We start from the raw sequence: 14,509 nt of genomic DNA, 5'->3' as shown, positions 1-14,509 counted from the left end.
TTTCATAACCTCTATGTTCCAATAACATTCCTCAGAATGTTACATGCGATTGTATGATCGTCATGTAGCAATTGTTTGATTGGCAGTATTTGCAGTGCGGGCTGTATGATGGTGCATATATACATACAGATGTCATTCACCGCTGAGTATCTGCTGAACTGCAGTCACACAGACGCAGGGCGGTGCTCCATGGGGGTGCATGGCTCTCTGTCACATGCTGCCGTTTCCTCTCTGTTAGACAGGAAGTGCGGTAACCTTTTCATCCCCATTGTGTCGACTTCACACGTGGTTTTATCTTAAATGTGGAGGCTGGCGTTTGACCTCTATGCCCCCAAATGTCAGGAGACTCTGCCCAGGCTCACAGGCTCCTCCCCAGCATGCACCAGCACGCCTCTGACGGCACAGAAATACAACTCGCTCCCATGCGGATGCAGCTGTTTTTTTTGTGTGATTCGCTCGCAGGTGTCTGACCACTCTGTGCTTATTTACAGAAGCTCTGATCTTAGCCAGGTCTAAAATAGTTCTGACCTTCCAGATGATCCGTGACTCAGGTTTAGTCACATGGTATGGGTCGTGATCTATGGGCAGATTCTGTCTGTGGGATGCGAGAGGTAGAACAGCAACGTGGCAGGCGCATGCCCTGTTCCAATCCCCGGTAAAGCAAGCCTAACCCTAATCATCTGTTAGGGCAGGCCTAGCCATAATCCCCTGTTAGGGCAGGCCTAGCCATAATCCCCTGTTAGGGCAGGCCTAGCCATAATCCCCTGTTAGGGCAGGCCTAGCCATAATCCCCTGTTAGGGCAGGCCTAGCCATAATCCCCTGTTAGGGCAGGCCTAGCCATAATCCCCTGTTAGGGCAGGCCTAGCCATAATCCCCTGTTAGGGCAGGCCTAGCCATAATCCCCTGTTAGGGCAGGCCTAGCCATAATCCCCTGTTAGGGCAGGCCTAGCCATAATCCCCTGTTAGGTCAGGCCTAGCCATAATCCCCTGTTAGGGCAGGCCTAGCCATAATCCCCTGTTAGGTCAGGCCTAGCCATAATCCCCTGTTAGGTCAGGACTAGCCATAATCCCCTGTTAGGGCAGGCCTAGCCATAATCCCCTGTTAGGGCAGGCCTAGCCATAATCCCCTGTTAGGGCAGGCCTAGCCATAATCCCCTGTTAGGCTGGAGGATGACTGCAGACTGGTGACCTAGTTCTGCCCCTGGCCGCTTTGCTCTTCTGAGTTTGGTCCCAAGAATATAAATCCCCTCTCCGAAACGACAGGCTGCTGTCTCTGATCTACCTGAAGAGTAATTAAGAGCAGGGTTGCTGGCCGAGCGTGTGCTCTGCCCCCAACCCTACACAAAAGCGCTCATTAAAGCGGGTGATGGGTGGACTGTGGCCCCCTGCCTCTTCTCTCCTGTCACAACCTCTTCAGAATAATCCACATGCAGCCTTTCCCCGCATTCGCTGAGTCCGCATGAATTTCCTAGTTCTCTGCATTGGGAACCTCAGACACAAAGCAGCACGGATGACCAAGTTCCTGCTGACTCAGTTGGACCCCGATTGCAGGACACAGCACCATTTTCTCCTGTCACATTCTGGGATTTCCTTATAGAGAGCTACCCACTGTTTGATAGGCTGTCCGCTTTCAATCCGGTGACTAAAGTTTGCTGGAATTATGTGTACAAATTACACACAAATACTGTATAATATCCAAAGAAATGGATTTAAAATTCCAAAGAATAAACTAACCCTGAACCCTGGTCCTTAACCACTAACCTTAACTCCACTGATGCTGAGAATCATCAGCTGAATGAAAGCTGAGCAGCCTGGCTGTCTGTTTCATGGGAATCCAAATCATATTGGACCCCACCTTACATGTAGCTCACTGGAGACTGATAAAACACCCCCATCTGCTGCCCATGTCCATCACTGCCGTGCCAGACACGCCCTGCTGAGGGACACACTCAGCCAATCAGGATCAGCTCATCTTGGAGCCAGTGAGGTTTCAATCCTCTGCTTCCTGAGAAGGTAAATCGCTTCTGCCATGTACATTAAGGTTCCTAAAGTGTTTCCTAGAGAATGAGCATGAGAGACTGCAGCTCACGGTCCTGCTATGGGAACAGTCAGAAGGGGATGTTCACTGTGCCAGAAATGTCCACATTGGCTCTTGAGAGGTTTCTCGGTTGAGGAAGCCAGCGCAAGAGGAACAGCAAGGAACGCTGACCTTCCGTTCTCGCAGAAGTCCCTAAAGCCATGTCCGCAGAGCCAGCAATGAGGTACTTTCCGGAATCCAGAGCAACATATGGATCCATTTTCATCAGCCAGAGATTATGCACAAATCTAGGCATGTTAAAAACAGATTGTGATGTTTTCAGAGGACATGATGCAAAGGATTCTGGGAGACAGCCACCAAGTCCTTCTCTGCCCCCGCTAACCATGAAGCGATCTGTGGAGCCTGGAATGGATAGAAGGCAAAGAAAAAGCATTATGTTAAACTAAAGAACATGGGTTTTCTTACACAAAAAACCCTCCTATAATGGGGAATTTTGTTTGTACCTTTTAAACTAAACTGAACCAAACCCCCCAAAGTCAATACGCAGATGTGTGTCCTGAGCAGAGCACACACACACACACACTTCCTGGCTCACACCACACACACGTGCAGAGCTTGATGTTGAATTCCACCCCCTACACAGCAGATGCTCCATTCCACTACTTTTCAGCTCCCCCCCCAGATCGGCCCCTTCCTTCCACCCGCTGTGAGTTCCTCCTGACCCCCCATGAGAAGCGTTACCCCCCCCACAGCTGGACCAGACCACCCCCAGCTATAGGTATTCACCTGCCCACTGGGGAGCTGTACTCCTGTCGATCTGTGTGGGATCAGGATATTCAGCGATTTACCCTGAGTAATCCCAAAATGATTCCCTCTACCCTGTCAGGGTGCCGGCCCTGAACCAGTAAATGCTTCTCTTCGGAACGCCGACATCGGTCATGCAGCAGATCCATCCATCCAAATGAGGCATTTGTCCTTAACATCTTTGTACACTTATTACATAGGATATCAACAAAGTGAGAATGGGACTCAGAGATGTGGATCAAACTGGCGAGTGTTTAGCCCACTTCCTGAATCGGACTGGCATGAATCCGGGGTGCCCCCTGCCTTCTGATTGGCTAAGCCCCTCCCTCCCGTGACTCTGATCAGAGTAAGTAGATGTTTGTGAAGGAAACCGGACTCCTCTTTATTCCTGAAATGACCTGCTATTTTTTTACCCGTAATCCCATCACTCCCCGGCCCCCCGAGTGTGCCCCGCCCCCCTCAGCACCTCCCACACTCCGCACCGCTTATCTCACATGCGGCACAGTGTTACAATTATGTAAGGCTTTATGTAACTGGGATCAGCGCTTCTGGATAGCATCCACAGACTTACACTAGCTGCATTAGCTGCGATACCTGCATTAATCATCCATCCATCCATCGCTTCCTAGACAATATATGGTCACGTGCTGTAAAACGTATTTTGTCAAAACAATTCATGCAACTGAATGAATGTAAATTACAGCAAATGTGGGCAAGACTCAATTCTTTGTTAGGTAACATCTCAGCAAAGGTTAAATGTAGCTTAGTGGGTCAGTATGCTGTGATCGGAAGCTTGCTGGTTCAAATCATCGGGTCGGCCCAGTGACGTCACTACCAGGCCCTTCACCCCCCAATTGCTCCAGAGACCAGCTGACCCTGATTCTCAAAAACAGTGCTTATGGATAGAAGATTCAAACACAGAACTTGCTGGTATTTCCAAACTGTCCCAGGGAAGCCACACTTACCACGCACCCCTCCAAGACTAAAGGAACTGAACAGTACAGTGCAGTATTTCTGACTGTCGGCAGTCACCAGAGCCTCTGACCCCCCCGTTATACGGTACTTTGTGATGGTATCAAATGGGTCCTGGTGACCTGAGGCTCCGGGGGTCATCAGCCAAGCAGGGACACTAAAGACAGACACACTGCCCTTAAAATTAGGCAACAGAACACATCTGAAGTTTAGGCTGATCGCTTAATGGAAGTATCTTGTTTGTGGACGGGGGCTGTTTGTCCTTGGAGGGGATGTATTTTTTGCAGAACTTCAGACGCTCCTGTAAGATTTATCATAGTACAGACGCTCCTCTACTTACGAACTTTCAACTTACGAACCTTCAGACATACGAACGAAGAGGACTGTAATTCCAGATCATCTTCACTGGGCTCCCATTTCCTGTCCGCAACATAAATTTTTTTTCTGCGTGCCAATTCCACCTACTACGACTTCTGGCCGCTATTCCCGCCGTGCAGCAGCGTAGCGTGCGTACTCCCAGCATCCTAGTTATCTGTACTTGTGTATACCCTTAAAATGATGTAGGGTAACGACTTATGAACATTTCAAGTTCCGAACGGCCGTTCGGAACGCATCTCATTTGTGAGTAGAGGAGTGTCTGTAATTTGTTTTCCTTCTTCAGGGAGTGACCTGGGGGGGCGGGGGTGAATACTTTATCTTGTCCCGTAGAAATAGCTGTTACGCATGTATAGGCCCTTAAACCAACCGGTGCAGAATGAGTAGCACACACCATGGCATTCACACCGGGGCAAGGCTGCAGCACTCTGGAGACCAAGCAGAGCTAAACGCTCCTGTGCAGCAAACCTGCCGAGGCCAGTGTGAGGCGCTGCAGCTCCGCAGGGATCAGCCGGCGGCCTGCCAACCCCAAGAATAGAAATGCGTTACGTAACAGAGCGGCATGTGGAAATAGGTTAGAGGAATGCTCTATGCTGCCATGTGACCACGCTATATCTGTTTGTTTCACAGTCGTCCGGAAAGGCGCGAGGCTCCGACGAGGAGGGGGGGGGACCTCCCCCCATATGACTGATTTTAAAAGGATGAAAATTCTCACACTTTTTAAAAGTAACATTTTTATATAGATACTATATGAGTAACTATTAAGTGGCATGTATCATTTCCTGTGTGACTATGGGTTTACAACACAACAACCCATAACGTGGTCCTTAATTCATAAAAAATACATTTTACAGTTATAAAGTGTGAATCTATTGGAAAAACCACAAGCCTCAGCTGCATAAAGATGCGAAATGTGTCGCATGTGGATGATGTCATACTGACTTATACTCACCTCAGAGTTATTATTACAATTATGCCTAATATGTGCATGAAGTAAATGATGAAGGCGGCAGGCTTGGATGTTCACCCTGGTGTGATATTTTCTGTGTCCCTCCGCTGGCTCACCCTGACCGGGACACATTCTGCCTCACAGAGCTTAGCCCCCTCATCCCCCTCCCCCCCTGTGGTCACTCGCAGCTTCACTCACCATCTGCTTCATACAGTTTATCATTCCTCTGCATAAAGTCCCCGGTCTGACCCCGCCCCTCCAGCGCTCCAGGAGCACGTCACACACGCCAGCACGGATGCCCAGCATCACTCAAACCAAAACCATGTGCAACTGGCAGTGCATCGCCCCACCTCTGATTCTGTCCATCGACACATTCACGTCCATCGTCAGAGGGTTCTGTAAACCATATAGCGCCCTGCCGCTTCTGGCTTGCAGGTTAATCGGCGGCAAAATCAAGCCAGACACCATGTGGGTTTGACGGACAGTCACATGCATGCCTATGAAAGTGATCTTCTGTTTAATGCTACTTCCTAAAATATCGGAGTGGAACAGGAAGGTAGAGAACACCTTTTATCACTGTCAATAAATAACCATGAAACAAGTCATACAGACACAATTCTGATGATGTAACAATATGAAAAAATAAAAATGCACAGGAACTGAAACATGGGTTTTGCCACATTTAATTCCCAGAGTTGGGTAATCCAGGTCCAGAGAGTAAAAGTCCACACCAATATTTTGCTTCAATCATCCAGTTGAGCATATAGAGTCACAGAGTACTCAGATGATTGGTTGAAACAAAATCCTGGTCTGGACTTTTATCTCTGGACCTGAATTACCCAACTCTGTTGACTCCATCCATCCATTATCCTATTCAGGGTCACGGGTGGATTGGAGCCTATCCTGGAAGCTATGGGCGGAAAGTAAGGAAGAACCCGGGATGGGGTGCCAACCCATCGCAGGGCACACTCACACACCATTCCATTTTAATCCAGTGAACGTCACCGAGGAGTTGGGGCCAGTGACGACAGGACGGGTTAGTGACCCTTGCAAACCGAAAGTGCAAGATGGTATGGTGTGTAACTACAGGAGGCACTGCAAGCCGTACACTCAGCAAACCCAGAATCACGTTAAGCCCCATTCTGCTGAGTACTAATGATCAGCAACGTCACTGCATAGCCACATGAGAACCCTTCACCCCGTCTGTGCGATCGCTGACAACCTCGGCAGAGCAAGTCTAAGGCATTATAATCAGGGCACTGCTAAACGCAGCACACACAAAGCAGCCCTTCCTCAGTGTGTGTGTGGGACTGTGATGTCAGGCAGTGGAATCTCAGTTTCTGGCTCAGAAATGAATCTTTATTCTTCAGAGGTGGTGCTTATTTGAAGCACAGCAGGGGAGGCAGAGAAAGAAGAATGAGGGTCATTATCTTTGGAAACAAAGGGTCGTGCATATGCAGCGTCCGTCAGGATGCGTGGGGGGGCGCTATTGCCACAGACAGGGCCGCATGGTGCAAAACTCTCAGGCAGGGTGAAAGGAGGAGGAGGAGGAGGGCATGACCCGAGAGGGCACTTTGAGAAACAACTGCAATCTGGAATGTTCTGGAATCTCCAGAATGCCAGAGGTATTTCATAGAGGTCACTAGTGGAAATTGATATGATGCAGTTTCCTGATGCTACGTATCAGCCGACCAGAGACCTTGGAGGCCCAGCACATCAGCTGATTCTGTCCAGTGGTACGTTTCTTCATGAACGGTGAAGTCGGTGGTAACCCGCCTGCCTGTCTCACTCTGCTGCGAGGGCACGGGGCTTGGCAGCTCAACCTACTCACAGTCAGCTGATAAGGAACAGGAAGTCCATGAGGGTGGTGGTGGTGGGGGGGGGGGGTGACAGCTCTCTCAAACCACGCAAGAACTCGGAATCCTACCTCAGCTGCAGCCTCAGCACAGTTTGTGTTTATGGAAACTACCGACTACCACCTACATGCGGGACGAGATTTCATTGTGGCGCTAATTAAAATCAGACTGGTGGTTGCTACCGCCAGCACTCCTGAACACTCTGGGACAGACGTGCCAATCCGAACGCATGGTCATTCGCATCAGATGGAAGCGAGCCATGCTCCCTCAACGGCCAATCAACCGTCTGCTCTCAAACCCCGCCCCCCCCCAAATGAAACGAAGCATGAGCATAAACACCTTTCCCATGATGCATCTGTGCATTCAGCTTCCTGACTAAGAAACATCAGGACTCTCGCCTCACGCTCCCTGTAGCATGAACGCTCTGCCCATTCAACTGCGGGCACAAAATAGAGGTCGGAATGTTCCGTTTCCAGCCTGGCATTAGTCATACGTCCTTCCGGGTCTGTCTTCGTGATCACAGTCCCCCTCTCCACCTGCGCAGGTGGTCCCAGCATACCGGACGTCACCAATGCCACGTGGGGGTCTGTAAGCATGACACTGCACCATGAATGGCTCTCCATCAAAACAACGAAGAAATCTCTGCAATCTCTATTCATCCAGAGACCTCACACTTCTGGCTGCTGTTTCTGCCCCTTCAAAAAATAAATAAATAGCAAGCAATTCAGGAGATCGTAGCTAGATGGTTAACAGACCCATACTTCTGAAGCAGGAGGAGAGACCATTTGAGGGACAGCAGAATACTGATGACCCAAATGCGAAGGAGATACCTGCAGGTTAGGGGGTAGGAGGGTACATACTGAGTTAGGGGTTAGGGCCATGGCAGGGGACCCTCAGGGGACGAAGCAAGTGACATCATGAAATGCCATTTTCACACACTACACAGGCAGCAGAAAGGTTTTCCTGTGGGGTTACGGAGTGAAGCTGGGAGCCTGACAGGGAGATACGGATTATACCAGCCATACGGAGGCGGCGTGTTCTGACGGCATCTCCGACTCTCCGTAACTCACTGAATCAGCAATGCGGGTTCCACTGCGTTCGCGGCGAGTTGGACAGAGCTGTCAGATTAGCGGGGTGCCGGTGAAGGATTCGGAACCAGATGCTCCTCGGAGGACCCAATCTTGAGGGCACGATTAGGAGGAGCCAGCCTGGAGCTGCAGACGTCTGAAGGCAGGAGGTGAAGCACATGAACACGTGCAGCCTGCAGCAGAATGCGCACGTGGGAGGAACTCTAAAAGCGTTACGTAAAGGGTTTTAAAACCCGTCGTTTTCGGTCCACTGTCGTAGGTGTAATTAACACTGATAACGTTTTGCAGAACGAAATTAGGGACGGTGCTTAGCTTATGAATTAAAATCCATTAATATGAATCGAAAGGAAATTCCTGAATACTGGCGAGTAGAACTGGAACGCAGATGCTGTTTCCATCGTGACACACGTTTATACACGAGCTGGAATACTATATCGGGGCATCAGATAATCACAGAATAGCCCTCCAATGCTCCACATGGCCCCCACCTCCACACAGCTCTCATCTCCAGAAAAGCTTCTGCATCACAAGCAACACGCCCCTCACACTAGCAGGGGCTGTCACGTGTAAAAAGAGAACATGCCCTCGCAGACAGGGGGAGCTATTTTAATCCCCCTCTGAATCTGTCCAGTCACTGCTGGTTATTCACCCAGCGTTTAACCGTCTAAATCCGTCCGCTGCGGGTTATTTTAACCGAGCCCTTCTTTCCTCATAAATATCCCCGACACCATCTCCACAAGTGTCTTTTGTGTCACGTATGAATGAGCAACTTCACTGAGCTCACGACCTTCACGTCAAACAGGGTGAGCATGAATCTGCAGGCTGGTGGCTACGCCGCTGTTCCTACACGAGTGCTCGGTGTTAGCGAGGCTGTGCGGTGAAATCCTGCGACTGTCACCACGGTCAAGCCTGTGGAGCGTCTCCTTCACATCCCACTGACGATTATCTCGGGGAAGAACACATACGCATTTTCTTTTGCATCCAGAGTGAATTGCAGTTTGCGCCAACACACACAGCTGGATATTTTAAAGATCTTCCTCAAGGGTCCAACTGCAGCTGTCAGGTTACGAGTCTTCAGGTTTAACCGCCATCCGACATTAACAGATGCTAGAGAAGCTTACAGACATTTAAAGCATTTCCTCTGCCACTCTGTTTATGAAGTGACATGTCTCTTAAAGCCCCCCCATGTGTGTGGAATGTCCAAAATAAACAGAGCCCCAACTCTAGAGCGCCCCCTACAGTCTGGGGATCTACTTCGTGTCAATGTCAGCACTGGTGCCGTTTTCCATCTGCTGGCAGCAGGCTCATATAAAGTGTGAAAAAGCAGGACCTGTTCAGGCGCGTTCGCCATCGCCCAGGCAACCCGTGGACTTAAGCACAGACCCGGCAGCTAAAGCGCCTGATCCGATTTTATTGAGAAACTCAGATGACAGCGACATGTGGTCAGACTCTCGCCATGAAAGAAAAAGAGCAGAGTCTACATGTCTGCTGTATGTACTCACATCTTCAGACTTAATTTTATAACTACTACTGGTGAGATTACAGAGAATCTGCATCAAGCAGCACCACCGATGCCAAGAGTCTGACGCACTTTGTCCATTTATCAGGCTAGACAAACGCAGCTCCAATAATGAATAAGCCCACACGGCCTAACATTCAAACTCTGCTGACTGTATAATATTTGCTATAAGCAAAATCTAAATGCAGCCAAGTGATATTAAACTTTATAAAGTTTTAACACCATATGGCACAAGACAACAATACCAAGAAGCAGCTTTAATGTTTACCAGGTATGGTGTGCAGGTTTGACTCAGTGACGATTCATCTTGCAGACCTATTGGGCTTGTTTTGGAAGGCAGGGGTTGGGGGCAGGAAGCCCTGCAGCCCCCACACCCCCTACTACACCCACACTGACGTAAAGATGACGTCACACACCTGTCTTATTCCATCACTGCACAGCGTTTTAGATAAACTGTCACTGAATTCAGTTTTAGACAATACCTACTAATCATTGACAAGGAACTCAAAATTTAACACTCTCCTTTGTGTGCGACGTAAAGGAAACTAAATGCTAACAAGTGATATTTAAAGCCGGTGCTTTGGCTAAACGGCGGAAGCTGAGACATCGCAAGGTCTCAGTGCAGAGAGCCAAGGCTGCAGGTTCTTAACAACGTTTAATAGTTTCTTCTTTAACGGGAATGGCATGTGCGTGCCAGAAATGCCACAGAAGGGTGCGATAAACCCCCAAGGCCATTTGAGAGAAAGGGGCCGACGGGGGGGGCTTTTTAAACTTTCAAAGACTAGGATCGGCTCTAAACAAACACATAATTAACCCAACATGGGAACCCCAAAGTCACGTGTGTGTGGGACCCACACCTGAAGACTGCTCCCCCTGCTGGATGGAGGGCTGCCTGGCAGTACATGCTTCACCCCCTAACCCATATCACCCTGAATGCATGCACCCCTAGGGGGCAGCGGAGGGGCACGAATACCCTGGCAGATTCAGGGGGTCCAGCAACTGATAAGTCCTTAAATACGAAACATCACACATAAAATTTAACAGGGAACCTACGGTGACATTTAGTCAGGGGGCATAGAATGTCTAGGTATGCCATGCTCACTCCAAATGGAGAAAACAGTGACAAGAGTATATAGGCCAGTAAGCCAATATATCTGACAGCCTTGAGTGAAAAAACCTGCTACGAGATTCTTTTGTTCCACCAGAGTCTCCCTAACTACTTAAATACATACTGATCTATGAAGAAACGAATAAATGTATAACCGACATACAAAGTAAAATAGGCTGTTTAAATCGTTATAACCGATAAAATTACTAATACTTAGTATCAGTTCCTGCTGAGAATAATAGCATAGTAATACAAATTTCAGCAAAGCCTGAAACGCATCGACCACCTTTCATTTCACTGCGGGTTAGAGTCTGACTGTATGTTTTGCATATGACAAATAAAAGAAATAAATGCAAACCCGCGGCAGTAAAACGGGAGCTCAGTGCAGGGACTGAGCAGTTTTATTTCGATGATATCCGCGGCGGTTTGCAGTCATGTGTGGCCCTATTCATCTGTATGTGGAGCAGCCCGGAGTTACGTAACGACGCTAAAGTACTCGGCGGTCACATGTGCGCGCGGCTCCGGGGCGTTTAGGCGGCAACGCGGCTGGCGGAGATTCGCTGGCAGGCGATCTGCGTGCGCGGCGGCCGCCCCGTTTACCCTCCTAGGAAGGGATGCCTGGGGGGACAAAAAACGGCTACTGTCGTCGTTTCGGGGGACGTGACGGAACGGGGGGACAAGGAGCGACCATTTAAAGCCACAGTAAGCACTCCCCCCTCCAGCTCAGATACAGCCTGTATCACAAAAAAAAACCTGAACCGACATCAAACAAGCCAGCTCCACGCTCGCTAATAAAAAGGTGTTTCAAACAGCTTGCATTAAAAGAGAGAGAATATGGTATTTTAGAATAAAATACATCAAGCTGCACTAATGATAGCGCCGATCACGTGGTCCTGTTAATTTTTCATCTGCTACACACGTCTAACCCAAGCATGCAGACAACTAAGGCGGGATCCCCATAAACGCCGCCTGAGTACGTGTCTGGCCGCCATGGGTAACTGACGTCAGATCACAGGATTCCCTGGTCTTTGAAACGCCCTGGATGGGGAAGGCCGGTGTTCTGTCGAGTTAAACTAATTTGTCGAGTTAGGCTACCGTAGCGCTAATCGATAGTCCTAACTAGCCCTTACCCTAACCCCGCAGAAACCCTTATCTTAACCCTAATCCTATAACGGTGGAACTGCACATGCGCAGAAAGGCTCAACAGCACGTCTCGATAGGTAGCTGAATCCCGGATAGGTAGCGTCAGAACACTGGTCCTGGTCAGGGGAGTAAATGGCCGCCCTGTGACCCGCCCCAGGCGAGCGTACGGTGTGTGGTCCAGTGGGTTAGGAAGGAAGTCGGTTTAACTCCCAGGGTCGACAGGGCGGAATTAACAGCTGGACCTATGGAGCATTAAGGCCCCTAACCCCCAATTGCTCCTGTGACTAGATGGACGTACTTAATACGAAAATAATTTTATCTGCTAAATAAAATGTAATCCCACTGCTGTCTGCAAATGAATGAAGGTGTGCATCTGTCTTTTTTTCTTGCGGTGATAACGATTTGGTTCGTGGTGTGTTTGATGTGACAGAAACCTGCCGAAAAAAAAGGTGAAATACCATGAGCCAGATGTTAGACTCAACCGCCTTAAATGACGTTAGAACAATAATTTTCCTCAACACTGTATAATAACATTTTATCACAAATTAAGTTAGCCTTCTTCCAAAACGAAGAGTAAACAACACGTTCCAGCTAAAATGTTCACTGGAACGTGAAGCTTACTGTGTTCTTTTGTTCGGATTTGTACTGATATAAATACTTCTGCACTGAGCAGCCAGACCGCACGCTCACTATAATAAAGCCTCATCCGCGTCACCAGATGAGCCCGGCTCCCGTATCACTTACCCCCTGATCCATTCCTTCTGAATGGAACATTTTTATACAGGAAATATTAAACACGTGGGGTAGCAATAAACCCCTTGGTTCTGGTTTAACCCAACGCATCTTCCCGACCTGGACCAGCGGCGCCATAATCATATAGCGGTTGCTTTATAATCAGCTGACAAACGAACCTTAGGTGGTTTTTATATAGAAATACTACAATTAGATGAAACTTGATAAAGCATGCTATCCCCCGATGAGGATTTTTAACAGAAACCCTCCACAATTAACAAGGCAAGCAGGTCTGCACCCAGCCGGTAAGCTATCTGGGTGGCACCTAGGGATGAGTAACACACGTCCGTGTAACATACCCCCCTTAAGTACATAATGATCGGAGCGTCACCGTGAGAATGTTCCAGAGTCGGCAACAGTAAGGCTCTGTGCCTGATTGTGCGTGCATTATTATTAGGTGAAATGCAATAAGCAGGGGGTGGGCGTCTTCCACACGCGATCATGTTTTTCTGGGCGGGCGGTGAGTTAGCTCCCCCGCCCCCCGTCCCACGGGAGCCAGGGAGAGGATTACCGGCATCCACCTCGCAATGACCATCGGTGACACACCCAAAACATTCGTCGAGCTTCCTTTGCTACTAAGAGGCCTATGGAAAAGAGTGCCAATCCATGGCACATGTGCCCAGCCAAATGTAGGACATCGTGACCTGCTCTGATTACATTTTAGCCATGAGAAGCAGAGGGAAGCTATACGAACATGCCCGAAAACATACCACAATGAAAGCAAAATTAATGACAGAATAATTTCAAATATATAATACATACAATTTGTTAGTATATGCACGCCTATATACATCATTAACAACAACAAGAACAATAACAACAGTTTAAAATAATTGTTAAGCCAGGGCATGTAATCCGTTTCACAGATGAGGCCTATAGCTATGGAGGGTCTGCAACTTAAAAGCTTAAAACAGAAAATGTGACCGATGGGTCCTAGGGGAGCCATTTATACTTCAGGGTTTGATTACAGATATATTTAAAGGACATGTAATAAATGTCTACTGTAGAGCATGTGACCTTTTCATAAATGACGGATATGTCGTGACAGTTTATAGAGACATACCCTGATGTATTTTACAATATTTGGAAAACAGGTGTGCTTGGAACGGAGCATCTACTTAAGCAAATGAGCTTCGTAATGGCGGTTTTATACTGCTTTGGGAATGTGCCAGAGTCCCAATTAATATGACAGTACAAAGACAAACTCCACTGTAGTAGAAAAGTAGCGACACACTAATTATTTTAAGGGTTATATGAACGTTATTTAAAACAGCATATATGCATTCATATTTTGAGTCCTCGTGGGATGACATTAATTATAGCCTTTCAAAATGCTTATACATCGTGTTGAACATCTATTTAGCGGAAGTGAGAAAGTTTCAGAGTTTAATTAGGATATCTCCAGCACATAAATACTGAAACAAATGGCAATCCCAGCAAACATCAGTCTGATCTGTTAAACAGTCGCTACCTTCCAGAAACCTTTATCTAGTCACAATGCAGTGAGGCTGCCAGGCCGATGAGCACTTAAACAAGACAAGACTGGCCTTCATTCGGACCAAGCAAAGCAAGTGAGATTTGCACGGCAATCCAGAAAAATTAGCTACAACGTGTACCTGCCCTCCAGTAATGCTATAGCAAAAGATTACATTTTCGGTAAGGTAATTTATTAAATACAACTATTTCGTTGCTGCTTTTCTTGCGTCTATTGGCGCTCTGCACTATGACACATCCAACGCTCAGAAATAATCAGTGAAATCAACGCACGCACGTAACTGTAGTCCGGACATATGCTGTATATATGTAACAAAAAAGCAGTTACCTCCATCAATCCAAAGTTAAATCCCTGCTCACAGTTACCGCA

At 48.1% G+C, this 14,509-nt stretch overlaps 1 long non-coding RNA gene across 1 annotated transcript; it reads right to left on the bottom strand.

The window, feature by feature from the left end:
- Positions 1 to 1,276: 1,276 nt before the first annotated feature.
- On the bottom strand, positions 1,277 to 14,499 carry LOC125751857 (uncharacterized). Its single transcript, XR_007400798.1, has 3 exons — positions 14,468 to 14,499; positions 8,066 to 8,219; positions 1,277 to 2,441 (listed from the first exon to the last, which is right to left on the bottom strand). It is a non-coding gene; the product is annotated as an uncharacterized LOC125751857 (long non-coding RNA).
- Between the last annotated feature and the right edge of the window lie 10 nt (positions 14,500 to 14,509).

This window comes from Brienomyrus brachyistius, chromosome 11 (assembly GCF_023856365.1).
Source record: "Brienomyrus brachyistius isolate T26 chromosome 11, BBRACH_0.4, whole genome shotgun sequence".
In the NCBI taxonomy this organism is placed as follows: domain Eukaryota; kingdom Metazoa; phylum Chordata; class Actinopteri; order Osteoglossiformes; family Mormyridae; genus Brienomyrus; species Brienomyrus brachyistius.
Note: the sequence above shows the minus strand (reverse complement) of the source record. Positions and strands in the feature narration are given on the sequence as shown.